This window comes from Schistocerca nitens, chromosome 6 (assembly GCF_023898315.1).
Source record: "Schistocerca nitens isolate TAMUIC-IGC-003100 chromosome 6, iqSchNite1.1, whole genome shotgun sequence".
NCBI classification, from domain to species: Eukaryota; Metazoa; Arthropoda; class Insecta; order Orthoptera; family Acrididae; genus Schistocerca; species Schistocerca nitens.
The window spans coordinates 500,487,178-500,510,607 of NC_064619.1; positions in this window are offsets into that span (position 1 = coordinate 500,487,178).

A 23,430-nucleotide genomic window follows, 5' to 3' on the forward strand; every position below is an offset into this window, starting at 1 on the left:
CGTCTAATTCCGATCTACGGCAAATTAATTGATGCCCGATGACTTCAAGAGGTCCTACAGACGTGAAGTCGGTGACAACTTCATACTAGTCGATGAGAATGTATGGTCTCGGTTATCTTCACAGATGCAACATCAACTGAATGGGCCGCGGGGTAGCCGCGCGGTCTGGGGTGTCTTGTCACGGTCCGCGCAGCTGCCCGCGTCGGAGGTTCGAGTCCTCACTCTGGCATGGTTGTGTATGTCGTCCTTAGGGTAAGGTAGTTTAAGTACATTAAATAGTGTGTAAGCTTAGGGATCGATGACCTCAGCAGTTTGGTCCCATAAGACCTTACCACAAATTTCCAAATTTCAACAAAAAACATTGACCAGTACAATTCTTAGACACGAGTGCAACTGAGCATGCATGAGACCTGTTGAAGGTGGCCATTGCACAGCATCCGAATCGACCTGACAATCTTCAGGGCCTCAATGAAGCCGCCATTGAGGAGTGGAACCTCATACTTCAAGATAAACTTGATGGTCTTATGCAGAGCATGCTTCATGGAGTGGAAGGATTCATCCATATGTCGCAAGGACATACTCACGTGTAAAGACTGACAATCATCATCATGAGATAAAGATTTTCACTGTTTTTATTTTCAAGCCGGCCGAAGTGGCCGCGCGGTTCTGGCGCTGCAGTCTGGAACCGCGAGACCGCTACGGTCGCAGGTTCGAATCCTGCCTCGGGCATGGATGTGTGTGATGTCCTTAGGTTAGTTAGGTTTAACTAGTTCTAAGTTCTAGGGGACTAATGACCTCAGCAGTTGAGTCCCATAGTGCTCAGAGCCATTTTTTTTATTTTCAAAATGTACACTGCTTTTTTTTGTAAAATTTTTATTTTTTTAATAAGGTACTATACACACCTCAACGGGTGTACTATAAGAAGTCATTGTAGTAAATTCTATGATGTTGCAAACTTTTGTTGGGGTATGTATTTCGCTGAATACCGCAAAATTTCTTGGATGGTGGAGAAAAAATATCGTCCTACCTCAGGATGCCTGGTTTCGTACATTTAGTATTCATTACCATACGCTGCGCATTGCAGAAAGTATCTCGGATGATACACCAGCCGCAGCACACTATCTTATCAAAAGTTTCCTGACATCCCTTTGCAACGCATAATTGATCATTAGACGTCACGAGAGGCACCCCCCACCCCCACCCCCACCCCCCACCGACCATTATAAAATAAGACTGGGAGTGTTGTGTTGTCCGAAGAGAAGCAGTAACATCAGAATAGGTCTGTTAGTAGAGCTCAGTGATGTCAAACTTTGATTAGTTATTGAATGTCACTTGAGTAACATATGCATCAGAGACATTTCAATCCTTCTAAAGCTGGTAAACTGAACTTGAATAAACCGCAAACAGCCGTTAAGTGACGATTTATTAACGACCGGTTTCGCTACCGTAAAGCAACACCTTCAGGCTGTTAATAGTGTCACGTACGAGAGATGGAACTTGAATAGTGGCAACTATTTATCCACAACCGATACAAAAGAGTTACATATTTACACCTGTTACTGTCCTTCAAAGTAGTCACCAGCGTGTGCAGAACCCGTTGCCAGCGATGCGGAAGGCGCAGATTACCGTTAGCAGGGCCTGTTCTGTTGATGGTGCGAATGGAGCGGTCTACTGCCTGTCGAATCTCTGGAACAGTTCTGAAGCGAGTGCCACGAAGCCGAAACTGAAACGTCAATCCAACGAATGGCGTCATTATGGGTCGCCGCGAAAGTCGGAAGTGCGTCAGAGCCCCAGTATGGAGTAAGTTGTGGTGATTCTCGTGCACGACTGTGATGGTGTTATCGTAACGCATTACGTTCCTTCACGGCAGACCGTCAATGCACAGTATTACTGTTCGTTTTTGGAGCATCACCTGCGACCAGCTTTGCGAAAGAAGCGGCGACACTTTCTGTGCAGCCCACCCATCATTTTGCACGACAATGAGCGGGCGCATACCGCACAAGCTGTGGCTGCCATGTTCGGTCAATGGGACTGGGAAGTACTGTACCATCCACCATATTTCCCGGACATAAGTCCTTGTGACTTCGATTTGATTTCGAAGATGAAGGAACCACTTCGTGGCATTCGCTTCAGAACTGTTCCAGAGATTCGACAGGCATTAGACCATTCCATTCGCACCATCACCAGAACGGGCTCTGCTAACTGTATACTACGCCTTCCACATCGCTGGCAACGGGTTCTACATAACGCTGGTGACTACTTTAAGGACAGTAACAGGTGTAAACATGTAAGTATTTTGTATCGGTTGTTAATAAATAGTTGTCGCTATTTAAGTTCCAACCCTTGTAGATAAAGAGACGGAGCCGGTCCCACCCAACGTTCGTTGTCACATAATCCTACCCCTTGAAGAGGGGAAGTCGTCAACAAATAATGTGAGACAGAGCATTGAGACCAATAGTGCAGCGGATGAGGCACCTGTATTTGGTTGTCGCAAGGGTAAAGCATTGAAGGCGTTCAGCTATATACAGTAGGTCCTTAATAAATCATCGCTTAACAGCTGTTTGGGGTTTTTTCAAGTTCAGTTTACCATGAATTACGACGGCTGTGGCTGCCCGTATTACAGAATCGTATGTCATCGTCTTTACATCGTCTTTAGCTGCCAAAGTCGACTGATGACAATATGGCTGTCAAGTGGACAGGCGAAAGAACAACCAAAGCTGAACCAAAACCAAGCAGACTTCAAATGCTGTACGGTTGTAAAAATCGCATGAAATCAGCGGAGGGAATCACTCGTGAGTTTCAAAGTGCTACCAGTAGTCCATCTGGCACAATGACTGTGCGTAGGAAGGTAAAAGAAGGGGGTAGGGTGGTGGTGGGGGGGGGGGGGGGGGCGTTACAGTAGTCGAGTAGCACAAGCCACACATTTCTGTAGTCAACTCTGACACTCGAGGTTAGTCACCTGTTCTGCGACGTCACAGGACAGTAGGTGACTGGAAACTGGTGATTTGGAGTGATGAACCATGCTGTATCCTGTGATAGTCCGATAGAAGGGCTTAGGTTTGGCGAATGCCCGGACTGCGTTACTGCCATCATGTGTAGTGACAAGTGGACAGGCAAGGGTTCAATTACGGAGGAGGTGGTGTTGCGGAATGGGAGTGATTCCCAGGGTTAAGTTGTACGCTTATTGTGCTAAGAAAACGCTAAATAACAAAGAATATGAACACATTTTACAGTACTGTGTTCTGCGTACAGTAAAGGAACAGTTCGGGGACGGTGACTGATTGGATTAACATGCCAATGCATCCTGTCCTTGAAGAAGCATCTGTGAGGCAATGGTCTCGACTGCACATAGTTCCGAGCTGAGCCCGATGGAACACCTTTGAGACGAGTCAGAGAGTTCACTTCGGTCCAAACTCACTAACCTCTCTGGTTTCGGCTCTTGAAGATGAATGGATGCCATTCCTCCACAGACATCAGCCACTTCACTGCAAGTGTTTTCAGCAGAGTTCAAACAGTCATCAAGACAAAAGGTCGGCTCACCCCACATTCATATCCACTAAGACGTGTCCGGATACTTTTCATCAGATCGAATGCAGTAAGGCCAGTAATGATTCAATCATACGATAGAATGTTGTCTCCCAGTCAAGGTTCGTTGCCGATAAACTGACCTGAAGTTTTCCCTGAATTTCAAACAGGTTTTTATCGAGAAACTATTTGTCAAAACTGCGTGCAGCGTAAAATAAAAATTGGTCAACGGATTAATTTCTACCTCTGACACGCGAAAAGTACACAGTTTTCTTGGGAGTTTATACCCATAATAGAAACCTGTTAATATTAACTCTTTTGTAAAGCCATCAAGAGAGAAACAAGCACTCAAAAAAAAAAAAAAAAAAAAAAAAAGGATTTCAGACAGTTACTGAACAAACTTAAGAATTAAAAAATAGTGTCAGAATTTGTTCATTAAGACCTGTAATCTTGTGTTGAAGGTTTAACACAATAAGTCAAGTATTAAATGTCTTGAGGCAGCGCAGCTCACGGCACGAAACTTATCCACACTATATTCATCGAGGAATACTACAAATACTACACAACATTTCCAACCTTTACGCACTTGTTATATTTTCGCTGTTCATACAGGAAAACTGCAACAACAGGCATGGCGTTTTAATTTATTACTTTTTTACTATTAACTCTGTGCGCAACAAATTTTGCGGACATAATGCCACTGAATGTATCTGTAAAACCATATCATTATCCGACACATAGTTCGGGTATATGACGTTTTATTTCGTGGAAGTTCGATTCTTTAATGAAGCAGGTGTAGTGGTTTTGGAGGTTGCATACCCAAGGGCCTTCAGGGGCAACAAAAGTTTGATTTTCAATGTTTCATATACTACGTTATGGGTACAATGTAAAAGTTTAAAAAGCTGACATAATCTACTTATTAAGAGGTAAAATGTTACGGTGAATATTTGACACAATGAGGCAAGTACTAAACTTAAAACTGTGTATATGACTTGAAACAGTGTAATTCACAGCACGCAGATTATAAATATATATTCGCTTTTCTGGCTTACCAGTCTTGGCTCTGAGTTTTTCATTAGTCTACGGCCCAGTGATCCGAAACTAATAAAACCGAAATAATTAGTGTTTTGTATCTTCAACCACAAAGGTTTTACATACTTGAAGGTGGTTGTTGTTGTTGTTGTTGTTGTGGTCTTCAGTCCTGAGACTGGTTTGATGCAGCTCTCCATGCTATTCTATCCTGTGCAAGCTACTTCTTCAAAAATGGCTCTGAGCACTATGGGACTGAACATCTATGGTCATCAGTCCCCTAGAAATTAGAACTACTGAAACCTAATCAACCTAAGGACATCACACAACTCCCAGTCATCACGAGGCAGAGATAATCCCTGACCCCGCCGGGAATCGAACCCAGGCGCGGGAAGCGAGAACGCTACCGCATATCCACGAGCTGCGAACGCTGCTTCATTTCCCAGTACGTACTGCAGCCTACGTCCTTCTGAATCTGCTTAAAGTATTCATCTCTTGGTCTCCCTCTACAATTTTTACCCTCCACGCTGCCCTCCAATAGTAAATTGGTGATCCCTTGATGCCTCACAACATGTTCTACCAACCGATCCCTTCTTCTTGTCAACTAGTGCCACAAACTCCTCTTCTCCCCAATTCTATTCAGTACCTCCTCATTAGTTATGTGATCTACCCATCTAATCTTCAGCATTCTTCTGTAGCACCACATTTCGAAAGCTTCTATTATCTTCTTGTCCAAACTATTTATCGTCCATGTTTCACTTCCATACATGGCTACACTCCGTACAAATACTTTCAGAAACGACTTCCTGAGACTTAAATCTATACTCGATTTTAACAAATTTCTCTTCTTCAGAAACGCTTTCGTAGCCATTGCCAGTCTACATTTTATATCCTCTCTACTTCGACCATCATTAGTTATTTTGCTCCCCAAATAGCAAAACTCCTTTACTACTTTAAGTGTCTCATCTCCTAATCTAATTCCCTCGGCATCACCCGAGTTAACTCTACTACATTCCATTATCCTTGTTTTGCTTTTGTTGATTTTCATCTTATATCCTCCTTTCAAGACACTGTCCATTCCGTTCAACTGCTCTTCCAAGTCCTTTGCTGTCTCTGAAAGAATTACAATATCATCGGCGAACCTCAAAGTTTTTATTTCTTCTCCATGGATTTTAATACCTACTCCGAATTTTTCTTTTGTTTCCTTTACTGCTTGCTCAATATACAGATTGAATAACATCGGGGATAGGCTACAACCCTGTCTCACTCCCTTCCCAACCACTATTTTTCTTTCATGTCGCTCGACTCTTATAATTGCCATCTGGTTTCTGTACAAATTTTAAATAGCCTTCCGCTCCCTGTATTTTACCCCTGCCACCTTCAGAATTTGAAAGAGAGTTCTTCTTCTCTAAGTCTACAAATGCTAGAAACGTAGGTTTGCCTTTTCTTAATCTAGCTTCTAAGATAAGCCGTAGGGTCAGTATTGCCTCAAGTGTTCCAACATTTCTACGGAATCCAAACTGATCTTCCCCGATGTCTGCTTGTACCAGTTTTCCCATTGAAGGTCTAGTACTTAAACACAGCCCCGCCGGAGGTTAGTGTCTTCTCTTGGGCATGTGTGTGTTTGTCCTTAGGATAATTTAGGTTAAGTAGTGTGTAAGCTTAGGGACTGATGACCCTAGCAGTGAAGTCCCATAAGATTTCACACACATTTGACCATTTTTTTGAACTAAAAGACATTAACGCAATTGTACTCTTATACATGGCATGTCGATGCTTTAAGGAACGGGGGGAGGGGTTACGGTGTGGTTTACAATCGGTTTCAAAGCCATCTCACAGGCGGGCAGTGGCCAGAGGAGAGGATAGGCAGCAAGTGCCTGTCGGCAGTGACGTACACACTGTGACTTGTGGCGCATTGGATACGTTAGCGGACACTGTGGTAAGTCTCCGGCTCATCATTACCGTTTAGTACGTGACAATGTTCGAAATAGCTGGTAACGTGTGCTCTGACGCATCTGTGCAGATGGCTCTCGTGAGAAACGAGCAATTGCGGAACTAGCAACTCCGACGATTGCGGAGTGGACACTCGTTGGGTCGTCATTGTGTGTCAGTAGCGCGAACGCCGACTCAGCAACAAGCTGAATGCCGGTCATTCTGGACTGATTTGACCAGCAGTAATACGACCGTGGATCGACTGGCAGCTATTTCCCAGCTCGAGCATTCTCGTAACGTCAGGTGATCCGTCTATTTTGGCCACGGTTTTCCGGAAATCTCTATTTGTAATTTGTATCTCTGTCGTACAGTCCAGAGACCTGTGTCCGGCATCTGACAGCAGACGAAACACCATCCAGCATTCAGAAAAGTTATAACAACGTCAAGAAAAACTTTCGTACAGTATGTATTATCATAGGTGGGAAAAAAATTCTAATAATTTTTACTCATCTGAACTTGCTGCGTCGTATATGTCATATAAGGACTTTGTATACTACGCTATGAGGCCAAGACGCTGCCGTGTTCAGTTATGTCTTTATTACTATCGGCTTACTTGTAGTGAGAGCAACTAATGCAGCGGTCACCTGATATAACCTGAAGATCACTCCGAAATTGACGTATAGTAATAAAAATATAATCAAACCCAGCAGCTTCTTCGTAAAATTCTAACGATCTACGGAAAAAAAGAGATTAATTGACAACAGAATTGAAGCCACAATAAATGGACAGATTTGTAGATGTTAAGGAGAAAACGCTTACACGTTAGGGCGACTTGGTGTGGTGGCTTTAAGACCAACGTGGCACAAAAAAAAAAAAAAGCATCTTTCACAGTACCCGACAAACTTCGATTCTACATTGAACATATTACCAGGATAAAAATAGGTACTCGGACGCTTCAAGAACAATAGTAAAATTAAAGGAGACCTACTATATTTTCTTTATATTGCAGAAATTCCAGATACATTTCATTATTTATTTGAAGTTGGTGATTCTGGAAAAGAGCTAAAACTGCTGAGAAGGCTCAAGGATCATAAAAAAATTATTAAAATAAGTCTGACAGTTGTTTATTGCTTTACGCACTTCTCTTGCGCATTAAACTCCTGGTGTTTTTAGTTGGTTGCAGACTCTCTGAATCTCAAGTTTTTAGCGGACAAATCGTTGCCAATGGTAATACTGGGGCAGTCAGTACGTCTCTACATTCTTTCTCAGCCGGCTATGTCTGATTTCATTCTGATCTATACCTTTTCAGCTTCTAAACCATCTAAAAGAACTATCAGAAGCCCTTGAACAACTGGCTGTCTACTACAAGGAAAAGAAACTCAAACCTAACCGCTGTTTTTTCACCTGAGGAATAAACAGGTGTCAAAGACAAAAAGAAAATGTTCAAATGTGTGTGAAATCTTATGGGACTTGACTGCTAAGGTCATCAGTACCTAAGCTTACGCACTACTTAACCTAAATTATCCTAAGGACAAACACACACGTCCATGCCCGAGGGAGGACTCGAACCTCCGCCGGGACCAGCCGCTGTCAAAAACACTGCAGTTAAAGTGTAAAGTCATACGACTAGACTAGAGGACTGCGTAACACCAAAATGCTTGGGCGTCACAGCAGACAGAGCACCCACTGCCAGGAAACATCGTACGAACACGAAGCATAAGGCGTCTGTTAGAAACACCATTGTGCAAGAAATACTTGGGGTTTTCATTTTTTTTTAATATTTTTTGTAATTTGCAGCTACTATTTACAAACGACCTGCCATCTAGTTACTAAGACAGTTCGTATTTTCACAATATGAAATTGTACATGTACAGAATGTGCAACTTTAAATACTTATCGACTGAAAAGTAATTAAGACATGAAAATTTTTAAATTAGCTATTTATGAACAGAAGATAGGAAGTACGGTAGACGAAAAAGAGCTTATGACATATTATCACCTTATGCCGTATTATAAATTCGCTTTTTTTCTAGAATAACTGATTCTTGCATTTAAGGAGGAGGAACAAAAAACAGGAAAGCACACTATGTGGAGCGCACAACCTAGGACAATAAGGAATACAGCTTTAGTCTGGTACTACTCAGCTGTGGAGTACTCATGCTCTCAATAGTATAATTCCAGCCAAGCCAAACCATGGACATACCATCCAGTGAATCACGCCGCATCATCACAGACTGTTTGAGAACAACACCGACTGACAAGCTGTACTACCGAGCCAGTAACGCTCGGCCTGGTGCAAATGGCTCTGAGCACGATGGGACTTAACATCTATGGTCATCAGTCCCCTCGCTCGGCCTGGCATTAGACACGAAGTGGCAGCCGAGAAGGAAAATATAAGATCGATTACATCCACGGTCCACCCTCTTTTTGGATACCAACCAGCCGGCCGCCATCGACAAGGAGTTTCCTGCACACAACAGGAAATCTCACTAACACACAGCAAAAACCCAGACTAGAAACGTGGCTTTAAAAAAAACGTCCATCTCACAGACTGGAATAGACCAAGGGAAGATCATCCCCCAGGTCACAAAAGGTGGAGCATATGGAGATCTTTGATATCTTCGATTCGAATAGACTACATTCCGGAGTTGCAAAATCAGATGCAACATCAGTAGATGGGGTTTATCAGACGAACCGATGCCGTGTGATTGTGGACAAGAGCAGACTACTACGAACCTTGTGAAGTGCTAACTATGTCCAAGCACCTGCTGAGAAGCTCATGAAGGCTACCGCAAATGCGCTAGACACAGACAGTTTTTGGTCCAAAATTTCTTAGCCCATAATATTACAGAATACATGTTTGTGCACACACAATCTATAATTTTAAAAATTTCATCTTGATTAATTTCATCCATCATTTCTTATTATTAAAGTATTTGAGGCTTCTATCACTATTAAAATAAATGAATCGCTTCTAAACCTAGCGTTTTGGACGGAAATAATGTTTAACTGTTCTTTGACACACGAACGCAAAGACACGCCACAGTCAGGAACTATTCCTGAAATATCGTGAGCAGTCGATGATTATGCCATCGAATATGGTCGTTGAGTAAAGTCTCACAGAAACTTCCCAGCAGCCATGTCTTCTCTTTTCGACTGCACTGGTGGCCGCTAAAATTGCAAGAAGTATTAAACTGCCATTAAACTACATGCTTCGATATGTAAATGATTAGCACCGGCGTTCCAGGTATGAGGTATCGGCCTAGCGAGACGCCACATAGTAAAGAGAAGTCAACAAATCAACTGTATTACTGCCACCTAATAACACAAATTACACCCTAAATTAACTAAAACCTAACGGTGTACTCAGCATCAGAGGACAAATGGAGGTGAAGTGAGGTACCATACATGTCTTGTTGATGACTCTGACGAAGAGAAAAGAAAACGTGAAACCTGGCGCTGGCACAGACTGTTCCAATACACCTGCCAGATGAACGTCCCAATGCACTGAAATACCACCATTAACACTTGACATCTTGCATTGTGTTACGTTTTTGTATTTATAGTAATTTTATTGTATTTCTATTACATGATGCTGTGAACTTTGGGTGGACGAATACGTGCTGTTGAAGCCGAGTCCTGGACCGTAATTTGGATCACACTGCGACACACGAAACCAAGTCAGAAAACTTGTGTGTTTATTCCCATTGCTAGCTACTACCCCTGTATCAAGCATTCGATTACTGAATAAACTCTGTTGTATTTAACTGATGGTACAGATCTCGTAGCAGTGTTTAGACACCAACAGTAGAATTTCTGGGTATGAGAAAAGTAGCGGGTAGCATTGTTGAAACGCGAGACAATGTTAGTTGTTTACTTTTTGTAAGCGAGAATAGTTTTACAAACTCTATTCGAGAATTGGTCGAAAGTAGTTATTTGTAATAGACAGGTCGCCCACATTGTGAACGGTATTACAATGAAATTCTATGTGAGGGAATAATGATTGTATTTGTACGGAAATAAAAAGTGAAGGAGAGTTAAAGCTTACGATTATTTACTAGATCTTTTCACTCTTGTTCAAAAAAACACCTGACTTACGATTAGGAAAAATTCTCGAAAAGTGGTGTAGCAGCTTAGTAGCTGCACCTTGAATCCAAGTTTGGGGAAATTTTTCTTTCGGCTCAAATTTCAATCGACGGTTGAAGACTATTTCGAACAACCATGCCGTGCCTAACAGTACGTCCGGACTCGTTCCCCGCAGTACTTACGCGCATTTAAGTGTCAGCTTAAGACTCATATCTATTCTGGGTTTAATTTTCAAGTAAATGCAGAGCTTCTGCACGCGTCACATCCTAAAGTGAGATTGACCTAATAATATCGAAATATATCTGCAAGAATTATGTACCTAATTTTAAAGTTAGTAAAATTTAGTTTGAGGAATAACCTTTCAGCCGGCCGGAGTGGCTGTGCGGTTCTAGGCGCTACAGTCTGGAACCGCGAGACCGCTACGATCGCAGGTTCGAATCCTGCCTCGGGCATGAATGTGTGTGATGTCCTTAGGTTAGTTAGGTTTAAGTAGTTCTAAGTTCTAGGGGACTGATGACCTCAGAAGTTGAGTCCCATAGTGCTCAGAGCCATTTTAAACACTTGAACCAATAACCTTTCAGATATAGTCCGTCCTTACAGATATCGTACGTAGAACCGAAATCAAAAGAAAGTTAAGCAATATCATATCCACTTCACATTAATCTCAATAATAATTTTGCCGCTATAGATAATACAAAGGGACAATAATATCATTCAGATAAATGTATCAAAAATATTACTTTTCAGTCTCTTTGCAGTACAACCTTCATCTACCGAAATACTGCTGAAAGTTTTGGGATACGTCACACAACATTGGGATACGGGTTTCTCTCATTTCTGGAGAATCTAGCGCATATCTTCCATAAGCATGATTCGAACCGACAGTCTCCAGATCGAGGCACTAGGAGCAGGCGTGAGCGCCCTCGGCTGACGAGAGTGCATTGCGGTCCCTCCCGGGCCACGACATCGACCGTGCGGCTCCGTTAGTGGGTTGCGATACAATTTTGCAATCGCCGCCCGAACGGAGATCATCGGCCTAGGCATCCTCCCCGGAAGAGGAATTCCAGGTAAGGCGCTGATACAGGTGCGTCCCCGCGGACAACAACAGCTTCTCGTTACTGCGCTGCCGGTGCAACCAAGATCCCAACGCATCGTCCGTCTCCTTTGTCGTCCTAATAATAAAACCCAATGTCATGCGCCGGAGTCCGCGCGCGCTTGTCGCGTCAGCGGCACTTCTCCGACACGGGTCGCCCGTAATACGATCGCCGGCTTAGCGCCTGCCTTGCGTACCAAGAACAAAGGAAAGCCAGGAGGCTGTGAGCAAAGCCGGATCATCGCCAAAGATGCGCGTTCACTGATCCCACCAGCGCATCAGCTGCTGCTACTACACTACTGGCCATTAAAATTGCTACACCAAGAAGAAATGCAGATGATAAACGGGTATTCATTGGACAAATATATTATACTACAACGGACATGTGATTACATTTTCTCGCAATCTGGGTGCATAGATCCTGAGAAATCAGTACCCAGAACAACCACCTCTGGCCGTAATAGCGGCCTTGGTACGCCTGGGCATTCAGTCAAACAGAGCTTCGATGGCGTGTACAGGTACAGCTTCCCATGCAGCTTCAACACGATACCACAGTTCATCAAAAGGGGTGACTAGCGTATTGTGACGAGCCAGCTGCTCGGCCACCATTGACCAGACGTTTTCAATTGGTGAGAGATCTGGAGAATGTGCTGGCCAGGGCAGCAGTCGAACATTTTCTATATCCAGAAAGGCCCGTACCGGACCTGAAACATGCGGTCGTGCATTATCCTTCTGAAATGTAGGGTTTCGCAGGGATCGAATGAAGGGTAGAGCCACGGGTCGTAAGACACCTGAAATGTAACTTCCACTGTTCAAAGTACCGTCAATGCGAACAAGTGTTGACCGAGACGTGTAACCAATGACATCCCATACCATCACGCCGAGTGATACGCCAGTATGGCGATGACGAATACACGCTTCCAATGTGCGTTCACCGCGATGTCACCAAACACGGATGCGACCATCATTATGCTGTAAACACAATCTGGATTCATTCGAAAAAATGACGCTTTGCCATTCGTGCACCCAGGTTCGTCGTTGAGTACACCATCGCAGGAGCTCCTGTCTGTGATGCAGCGTCACGGGTAACCGCAGCCATTGTCTCCGAGCTGATAGTCCATGCTACTGCAAACGTCGTCGAACTGTTTGTGCAGATGATTGTCTTGCAAACGTCCCCATCTGTTAGGGATCGAGACGTGGCTGCACGATCCGTTACAGCCATGCGGATAAGATGCCTGGCATCTCGACTGCTAGTGATACGAGGCCGTTGGGACCCAGTACGGCGTTCCGTATTACCCTCCTCAAACCACCGATTCGATATTCTGCTAACAGTCATTGGGTCTCGACCAATGCGATCAACAGTGTCACGATACGATAAACCGCAGTCGCGATGGGCTACAATCAACCTTTATCAAAGACGGAAACGTGATGGTACGCATTTCTCCTCCTTACACGAGGCATCACAGCAACGTTTCACCAGGGAACGCCGGTCAACTGCTGTTTGTGTATGAGAAATCGGTTGGAAACTTTCCTCATGTCAGCACGTTGTAGGTGTCGCCACCGGCGCCAACCTCGTGTGAATGCTCTGAAAAGGTAATCATTTGCGTATCACAGCATCTTCTTCCTGTCGGTTAAATTTCGCGTCTGTAGCACGTCATCTTCGTGGTGTAGCAATTTTAATGGCCAGTAGTGTACTTCTGACCGTAGCGTAGACTCGAACTGTATCACCGGGAACAGTGCAACTCGCTCGCTCGAACTTATAAACACTTACCTTGGCCTACCATTACGGATACATTAAGTGAATTCTTATTCTCAGGTGCCCACATAATTAAATGCAACGAATGCGACAATTATTATATAGGCAAGCCTGGACGGACTTGCGAAACTCGATGAAAGGAGACTGACATTGTCAAGGAACAAACGTATTTGGAAACTGAAAAGGCTTTTGCCAACCATATATCGATACAAAATTTCAAAGTGACAAACAAGACACGAAACACACAAATTTTGCCACTCGTTTTGAATTGAAGATATCGCAACGTACTAGAGGTGTAAAGTGGCTATAATTTCGCACCTTGCAAGCACTCATCCACATACATTGCCGTGAACTACAACCACAATTATATGTTATTTGATAGGTTGTACATCGTATATATGAATATTTAAAGGAGACTGACATAGTCACGTAAGCCTTGTAAATAATTGTTAACACTTATTGCATGAAAGGTGACGGAGTGTCTTTATTATAAAAAACGGCTTAATGAATGATTGCCTATACTAGTAGAGGTTGGAACTCCAGTGGAGATGAAATGGCAGGCAGAACGCAACCTCTGGGTGGAAGGCTCGCAGAGGTGTTGGTCCTGGTAAAACACAGGAAGTAGCTAGACGGACGTCGTGGCACCTGAACTCTGGAGCACAGTAGGGCGGCCGCTATTGTAGTAGGGACGGAAGAATAACCGGATAATACTTCCGAACTCTACAAATTTTTGACGCAGCTGAGAGGAACGAAGAAGCGGCGCCTCAGAAACCACGCAGGCTGGGTTATTTCCAAGGATTTTTACTCAGAAGCGTACCACTGTACGAGAATATGTTCTTCCTTGCAAACTTTCCGCGCTGAACGACAAAAGACTAAAATATGGTTGGTCGGCGTTCGGAAGAATCTGTAGAGAGGAAGAATATTCCGTGGTTTCGGGAATATGATTCGTTTTCGGAATTACGATGGTGGGGAGCTGAGCCTTGCTGCGTAGCCATTGGTGGAGAGACGAGGTCTTCTGTTGTGAGCGCCTGTGTGTGACGGTCGCTCGATATCAGCTTTGTTGGTAAAGCCGGACTTGCTGTCTTTACTCTCAGGAGAGTTCAGAGTTAGAACAGTTAGGCAATGTACTGTTGCAAACATATACGATTCTGGAGTTCACCGCCGGGTTAGAAGTCGTCGTTGAGTACGCAGCTTTCAGTAATTGAGAGCACTTCCTCTGCCTATACTTATGTTGAGACGTTATCTGACCTCCGTCATTGTGGCTCGGAGTTCGCGTTTTTCGTCTGCAGAACACAGAGGGGAGAAGACAGTATATTAGTCAGAGGACCGCCTTCTGCCGTCCTAGTGTTTGAAAGAGTTTATATGTGGCTGGAGTTCTTCTATCGTCGCAGACGAGTACCACAACAATCACTTCGTCGCACCAGGCGCAGTACATACGGTGATATTGCAAATTGCTTCGGCTTATTAGGGCTATAAAAGCTAAACAACAGTGATTACGTTAGTTTTTTTGCACTGAGGTTCCACACCATCGTAGATCATCTTTGAAAGTAGTGTCTTCTAGTGTTTGGTACGTAGATGACGTCACTCATTTCCTGTTATTGATATTAGACCGTGCAGTCATAATAAGGGGCAGAGTTGGGTGATTGATTAGTAACTTTACTTAGGAAATGTAAACTTTGTAATATAAAGGTATTTTTAATCTACAATAAATATATAAGCAGGAACAACGTTTATCATTTAGTAGGATCAGTTGCCTTCATCATTCATTTATGTTTAGATTGTAATTTATAGAATTAAGAGATCATACGATCTGCTTCAAGGGGGTAGTCAGACAGAGCCAAATCTTCATTTTAGCCTTTATTATTTTGCGTTGCGCACATTCATTTTACACCCACCTGGAGTAGCATCTTGTAGAGGAACTACAGATTTTCTGTAGCAAAAAACGACCTCTGGACTGCATCGTAAAGGAACAAAATGAGTTGATTACCAAAACTTTTTAAAAATATTTATGAAGAGCTACTTTATTGATGATACCTTCTGTTTAGTGTGTTCACCGAATCGTCTGAAGTTAATGCCCTTTCCATGGTGAATATGGGCCGTTCACCCTGGCCCATCTAGCCGCTGTCGTACAACTCAAACTGAGAGGAATAACGGGAGCCCGCATGCAGATCACGATCCCTGACGTCTACACTAAACCTGTGTCATTCAACTCTACCTTTCATTTTATGGTCCTTAGCTGGGAAAATTGTGTTATGCTCGATTCCTTTACTTTTCATAATTTTCTGTCATTCCTAAGTACGGTACTGAACAAAAATGTTCGTTTCCTTTTAGTGGACGAGTGGCCCCCGTTTACGTTTCTACAAATTATCTGAAGTGTGGTTGACTATATATAGAAGCTAGCTCTCTTACTGGCCTTGACGAGCCTTTGAGTTCTGACTGCCCACCAAGCTACCCACCGCCAACGCTGTCATTCAAATAGAACATGGAAGGGTATGACGGTGATGCGTTTCTCACACCGTTCACTCGACCCTACGTATCAATAATGGAAAATAATGATTATGTTGCACTTTTTTAAACATAAGTATGTTCTTAAATTTCACTTGGCACACATATAAGCCAGGCATGCTGGGGCGTCATCTGGGATCATAAATCTTCCATTTCATAAGTACGAAGCACGAAGAGCCACAGTAGTTCATTTTGAGTGACCTTGACGGGCGATACATTTTTATTCTGAGCGTTATTTTGATTACGAGATACTGGCTATATTATTTATTGCTTTGCATCTTTCACCTTTCAATATTAATGTCATAACTTTTATATTAAGCATTAATTTTGCGTTTTTTTTTCGGGATTTTTCATTCTGTTGCTAACTCATAAGAGTCAAAACAGGTAAACTGCGATAAACAAAACATTTCAAATTGCATTTATCCATTATATTCCGAGGACCTACGTTATGGCAGGGCAGAAATTATCATAGGATTCCTCCACCGGGCGTGCCATTTAAGTGGTTTTCCACATTTCTAAAGGTGCATGATGGGCTGGTTTCGAATTCCGGCTTATTTACATTACAAGAGAAAGCTACACATTTCACTAGTGTCACTGAAATCACTTTCCTTTCTTCTTGGTTTTGAGACAAGCGTCATTTTAGTACAGAACTACCATGTAGCTAAAGCCGTATACACATGCCAGGTTAGTGTGCATGAAACAATTCTATTTACTGTCGACGAAGATCGTCAGGATTATCTTTCCAGTAATTAGATGGTGACGTTAACATGTTTACTGCACCGTGCACCGCCTTCTGGATTACATTGTAAACCTTTCAATACGACCACTTAGTACTGCCGATAGTGATGTGTTCGTCTAGATAGATCACAGTGATTCCTTTGGTGTTCAGGAGAACTGCGCTATACCCCCACACCTTACTTCTGTTTCTGCCTTCGTTTCATTTCGTAGTCACAATGAATGACAGAAAATCTGCACACGCATCCATGACGTTCATCCTTACGATAAGATTACACAGTTGGAGTTCCTTACCTTATGGAAGAAGTTGACACACCACATCCACTACGCAGCAATTAGCGATTAGGATTTCCGCCAGTGTCCCTAACGCTCATGGCGTCAAGGACACGGAATAATGTGACACCATTAAATTTTACGGTACGATACACAGCTAATAAATAATTTGGTATGGCTCAATGGCTGGGTGCAAGTCTCTCAACCGGACGCCACTTCGGCGACTTACGCGTCCGTGTCGTTCCTGGCAACTCTTTCCTATCATTGAGAGGTGAAGGCTACGAATGATACGTTAACATGGTCTTGAATGTAGCCCAAAGGAAAAAGTTAAAAGGCGTTAGGTCAGGCGATCTGGGGGGCCAAGGGAACAGAACGCCCCTCTCATCATTCGACACAAATCCAATCCAGCGACGTGGAAGTTCTTTGTTCGGGTAGCGATCAACATGGATGCGCAATGAGGAGGTGGTCTGTCTTGTTGGAAGTTGAAATTCTCGAAATCAGCAGCCACTTAAGGAACCAACCACAACTGCAACACTTCAAGGTAAGAGGAACCTGTCGCAGTCTTCTCATGGAAGAAATACGGTCCATACAGCTTCGTCTGTGACACTGCAACGAAAACATTAACCTACGGCGAACTCGTCCATGCGTCAAAGTTTGCTGAGGATACTCTTCAGCCGGCCAGAGTGGCCGAGCGGTTCTAGGCACTACAGTCTGGAACCGTGGGGCCGCTACGGTCGCAGGTTCGAATCCTGCCTCGGGTATGGATGTGTGTGTTGTCCTTAGGTTAGTTAGGTTTAAGTAGTTCTAAGTTCTAGGGGACTGATGACCTCAGAAGTTAAGTCCCATAGTGCTCAGAGCCATTTGAACCATTTGATACTCTCGAGGGTGTTAACCTTGCTTCATTGCTGAATATCAGCTTGAAGACGAAATATCCTTCCTGCACTGTGATGCAAAATCGAAGCCACGAGCCATAATTTTCCGTTCTTAACTGTTGCACAAGCTGCAGGTGGCACTATTTGAAATGTAACTGTCATCGCAAAATCGTCCACATAGTTTGCTGCGGTATTCCAAGTTCGTGGCTTGAGCCGACTGGACTCTTTACGAAACTTTATCTCACCCACTCCAAGGGTGCATCTTGCACATTTTGTCGGAGGTTACTTTTCTGTTTACAGAAAATCCGTGTCCTAGACTGTCGATATCGACGCACAGTACTCTGTCTACGTGGCGGTTCTTTCCCATAATCCCTTCTGAATGCACACTGCTCTGCTGTAACAAACATCTCGTATTTTCCAACACAAAAAATCTTTTCTTGCTTTGTCGCCATTGTCTCAAGCCAGTGCAGTCGTAACGCCAACTGGTAGGCACAAAGCAAACTCAGTGACTTGAGGTTCTATTCATCCATCAGTCGGTACGTGTAATGCACTTTAGAAAAAATAAACTTTGAAAACTAAAGATTAAAATTTACAGTAGCCCTGTATTCCACTCCTCTGTCCCCCCCACCCCCCATCCCCCCGGCCCACTGTGGTCGAGCGGCTCTAGGCGCTTCAGTCAGGAACCACGCGGCTGCTACGGTCGCAGGTTCGAATTCTGCCTCTGGCATGGATGTGTGTGATGTCCTTAGGTTAGTTAGGTGTAAGTAGTTCTAAGTCTATGGGACTGATGACCTCAAATGTTAAGTCCCATAGTGCTTAGAGACATTTGAACCAGCCCCCTACCCCAGCCCCCGCTACCGCCCCTCATCGCCAACGCAAATCTGGGTATACCCTTGATTGTTGACACTGTTTAATGTATTTGGGAGACCGAACCAATGTAAATGAGATAACTGTACTTCGCCTATTTTTAGCGATATCTGATGACATCTGTATGACGTCACAACGTAATTACCTGTGAATCAGTAGTTTCGTTTTACTTGTATTGATATCACAGAGTCTTATAACTATTCTTGCCTACAAGGCTCTGACGAAAAATGTTTGAGTCAGGTGACGTCACAGCCTCCAAAAACCCACTCATCACCTAGGAAGTAAGCATCACCTGACTGCGATTTCGTGGCAACATCGTTGTCTCGCAAAACGGCGGTCGCGTGCTCGAGTCCCAGCAGGGACTTTAGGGAAAGTAAGTTACTATCGTCCGTCGCACGTTAAGACCGTTGCGCGACAGGAGTGTCGCATTGTCAGAAGAGAGTACATATTCCAGGTTCCCTGCAGAGACAGTTTTGCTGCATTACGGATAACAGATGCATCACAGAGTGCGAGTGAAAGTTGAAGTACGCGAGGCAGTATGATTCTTGTGGGCATAACGTTTCAAATGGCACAGATTCAGCGTGAAATTCTGAAGGTATATGAACCACATGCAATGTGCGTCCAACCGCAGTCAAATGGTGCTGACAATTTGACCAAAGCCGCACAGAGTCGGGTGATGCTAATTGGGAAGGAAGGCCGTCGATATCGACCAATATCCATGCAATCTCTCTGGCAAGCTGAAAGAACATCTGGGGGAAAAGAGATTTTCTAACGATGACGACTTTCACACAGCGGTTCTCGAATGACTCCATGACCAAGGAGCGTATTTTTACTGTCGAGGCACTGAACAATTGGTAGTACGTTCCAATCGTTTTTGCAGAGACATGGCAAAAAATTTTGTCTTTGTTGTGGATTGGCAAGACAGCCAACCCACTATGAGAGGAAGCCGAAAGGCACGCGTTTTAGCTCACGCAGGCTGGCGTGAGGTCTGGAACAGGTCAAGGAAATGAGACTAACAAAAAACGTACGTAGCTGCTGGAATACTTAACTTTAATCCATAATTGGTGAACATCGCTCTTGACGGTACATGTTTTACAGCATCAATAGTAACTGGTAATGGCGCCTTGCTAGGTCGTAGCAAATGACGTAGCTGAAGGCTATGCTAACTATCGTCTCGGCAAATGAGAGTGTAATTTGTCGGTGAACCATCGCTAGCAAAGTCGGCTGTACAACTGGGGCGAGTGCTAGGAAGTCTCTCTAGACCTGCCGTGTGGCGGCGCTTGGTCTGCAATCACTGATAGTGGCGACATGCGGGTCCGACGTATACTACCGGACCGCGGCCGATTTAAGGGCTACCACCTAGCAAGTGTGGTGTCTAGCGGTGACACCACAGTCTTGTATCGGTATAACTTTGATGTATAGCGCAGTTTTCAGTGAAGTTACTTGGCTTGGGTTACCTTTTGAAGCCTCCTCGTAAATGCGGTTCGACTATATCTTTATCCTCACTTGTTGCTGGAATGACGTTACAAGTAATCAGGTTAGTAGGGATGGCAAAGGTACGTAAGAGAATCAAATCTAGAAACACAAAGGATCACTCCCAGATAAGTAAGTGCCAATGTGCTTCGGTGGTACACTGTCACCTTCAGAGCGTTTCCTGAGTTCGAAACTGCTTCCTTCTAACGTATAAGTCAATCGCGAGAAATGAAACCAACGCTTTATCCAACCTCGACTGTAGACGCTATCAGAGACGCTTAAAACAAAACACTGATGTAAGACTCACAAACTAATGTAATGAAAGAGTACACCAGATTACTTCCAGTTAGTACTGGTGGCCAGACTGCACGTAATACATCCGGTGATCCTCAACTGACCCAAATATTTAGAGGGATCATGCCGAGTGTACTTGACATGGGGTTACCTGTGCGATTACATGGCCCTGTTTTTGTTTGCAAATGAAGACATTTCATACACCCCGATCACTTTGTAGACACTTTTATCGCTCCAGGATAACCTATTTCGAGAGTCTTACGGTGTCGTCACTTGATCTTCTGGAATTTGCTATAAAACTACCATATTACAAAGCATAAAAGCATAAAAGCCACTCTTCACCTATAAATGTTTTGTTAAAAGAGCAATGGATAAAATACACATAGTTGGTAAGATGAACACAAATGGTGAAAAAAAGCACACAGCTAAAATCCTCGTATCGTCCGTGCAAGCTGGTGACGACAATGATTCTCACAAGCTTGCCGCACAGCACCAAGCTGTCAGCTTGTCTTCCATTTTCATCCATAGCGATTGCCCCGCAGCACAGCATGCGACCCTGTTTACCTCAAGTCTTTCCAATCGACCTCACATTTATCATGCCTCAGCCGTACAAGCTCTCTCACACTTTATAATTTTGCCACTTGACTTGTACGAGTATATCGTATGCAATTAGGTAGCACCAGAAGAAGGGATTAGTGTCGTTCAACTCAGGTACTGTACATACCTTTATCCAAATAAAGGAACTTTGAAATTACAACTGCAGCATATTTTATACAGCATGGACAAATATTTAGGTCCTGAAAGAAGAACGACGATCTGGAATCGTTACTGAGAATACAGTTTTGTTGAAAATGTTGTCCATACAAAATTTCAACCTTTTTCGCCTCCCACGCATGAACGGTACATCTCTGTCGAGTTCCTATCACTGAAACCATTACGTGATTATTAATATGTGATGTTTAATTACTGCCCTCTCTTCGCATAACTAGCTCCATTAGTGAACCATTTTGCTTCTTTGACTAATTCTCGTCTCTCAGTGAAGCTACACTAATGACTTCATTAGCGTCATTCTGCTCAGATGAACAGTTGTGGACGTACCCATGAACGTGTAAGGATTGGCACCGGACGGAAAGAACCCACTGGGCGCACAGCTACGGCCGTTATCGCCGAAATAACCAGTTACATTGTGTTTTGCCACGGCAATTTAACCTATTAAAACCGGTTTCTACAATAACCGATTTGCGGTTTTTTATTGCTATGATTCCCTGTAATAAACGTAGAAATAGAACAAAGATTGAGACATTTTGACTCTCTTAGTTTCAAGATACATAGAGTCAAAAACTTAAATTAAATAGGAAAATAAAAAGAAACTTAGTCTGTCCACCTACGCTGCTCTTCTCGAAAACTGTTAAGTGGTTGGATACTACGAAAAATCACCAGTATTCTGCTACTGATTCTAATTTTTCGAAACTCTGGTCAAAAATCATGTTGTGTGCTAGAAGGGTGAAAACTGAGTTTGAAGAACGGTTTTTCGTGTTAATTTTTCGGTATTCAAGGGCTACAGATGGATAAAGGCTCATTACGTAGACACAGGCAGCTACTTTCCATTTTCATTGTATATTATGAATTATTTGCTGTTAAGTTTCTCATTTATTACGGTTACCATGTTTTTCTTGCTCTTTTATTATTTCATAGAAATGACAGACAAATCTTTAACCTTTTAAAACAAATGAAGCATTGTATTTCTTTGCTGCTTCACTTCAATAAAATATTTCCAGACTATGGTTGCTGTCATTCTGGAATACAACGGTCTCCGGCGACCACATCGAGAAACTGCTGTACAGACTAAGTAGGACCAAGTCTTGCATATTGCATGTACAGGGGTACGCACAGCAACAGGAACATTATTGTCTCAGCAATACTGTAGCAACTCTTACAGCGTATGTTTCTTGCTCGTGTCTGTCGACATTGTAATTAAAATACCACTCATCACTTTTGTATATAGCATTATAAAGCAATATTTCAAACCAATGCAAATTTGACGCATAAAAATTCTTTTTTAAAAACTTTGATTTAAAAATTAGAAATTTTACCACTTCTGCTATGGCTAACTGATATTTCAGTTTTTTACTCGGTGATTAAAAAAAGACTGTTCACAATCATGACCTAAATGCCGAAAAATATCTGTCATTCAGAATTAAAATACCGATATCGGTTTTAACCTGTCGGTTTTCCCGATCCCTACTGAGGCAGCTTAGACTGCGGCACGGAGACAGCGTGGGCGTCGCACCACTTTGAGGAATTGCCTCTCACAGTGTTTACCTGCCTCGGGAGTGTTTTGCAAGAGCGCGCAGCCCAGCACGTGAGCAGAGGGGCTTCTGCAGGCGCGGAGATGGAGACCGCCCGTCGCCGACTGTTCATTCGGTGCTCCGTCCTCTCCGCGGGCTTCTTTGCCACCTGTCAACTGCTAGACCATGTCTGTCACATTGTCCAGCTTACAAACGACACGTCTGAGCTACAGCCTTAGCACAGCCTTAGAGCGAATATATATTTGCAAATAATCATAACGGGTATGTAAGTGCATCAAGTTGCAGTAAATGATAAGGTCTAGCTCACACCCTGCAGGAAGGCTTTCCATTTGACCGAGTTTCTTCAGTACGTCATTGCTATATTCAAGCGGCTTCTCATTTGGCCAGCCTGTAAAACCCTGGTCCGATGTATAGAGGGCATGATGGACCTAATTAGCCCCAGTTAAATAAATGTTGATTTCGTTACGGTCTTCAGTCCGAAGACTGGTTGATGTGTCCTGTGCAAGCCTGTTCATCTCCGAGTAACTACTGCAACATACGTACTTCTGAATTTGACTACTATATTAATCTCTTGGTCTCCCGCTACGATTTTACCCCCCCCCCCCCCCCTTCCCACGCCCGCTTTCCTCCAGTACTAAATCTTTGATTCCTTGATGTCTCAGAGTGTGTCCTACCAACCGA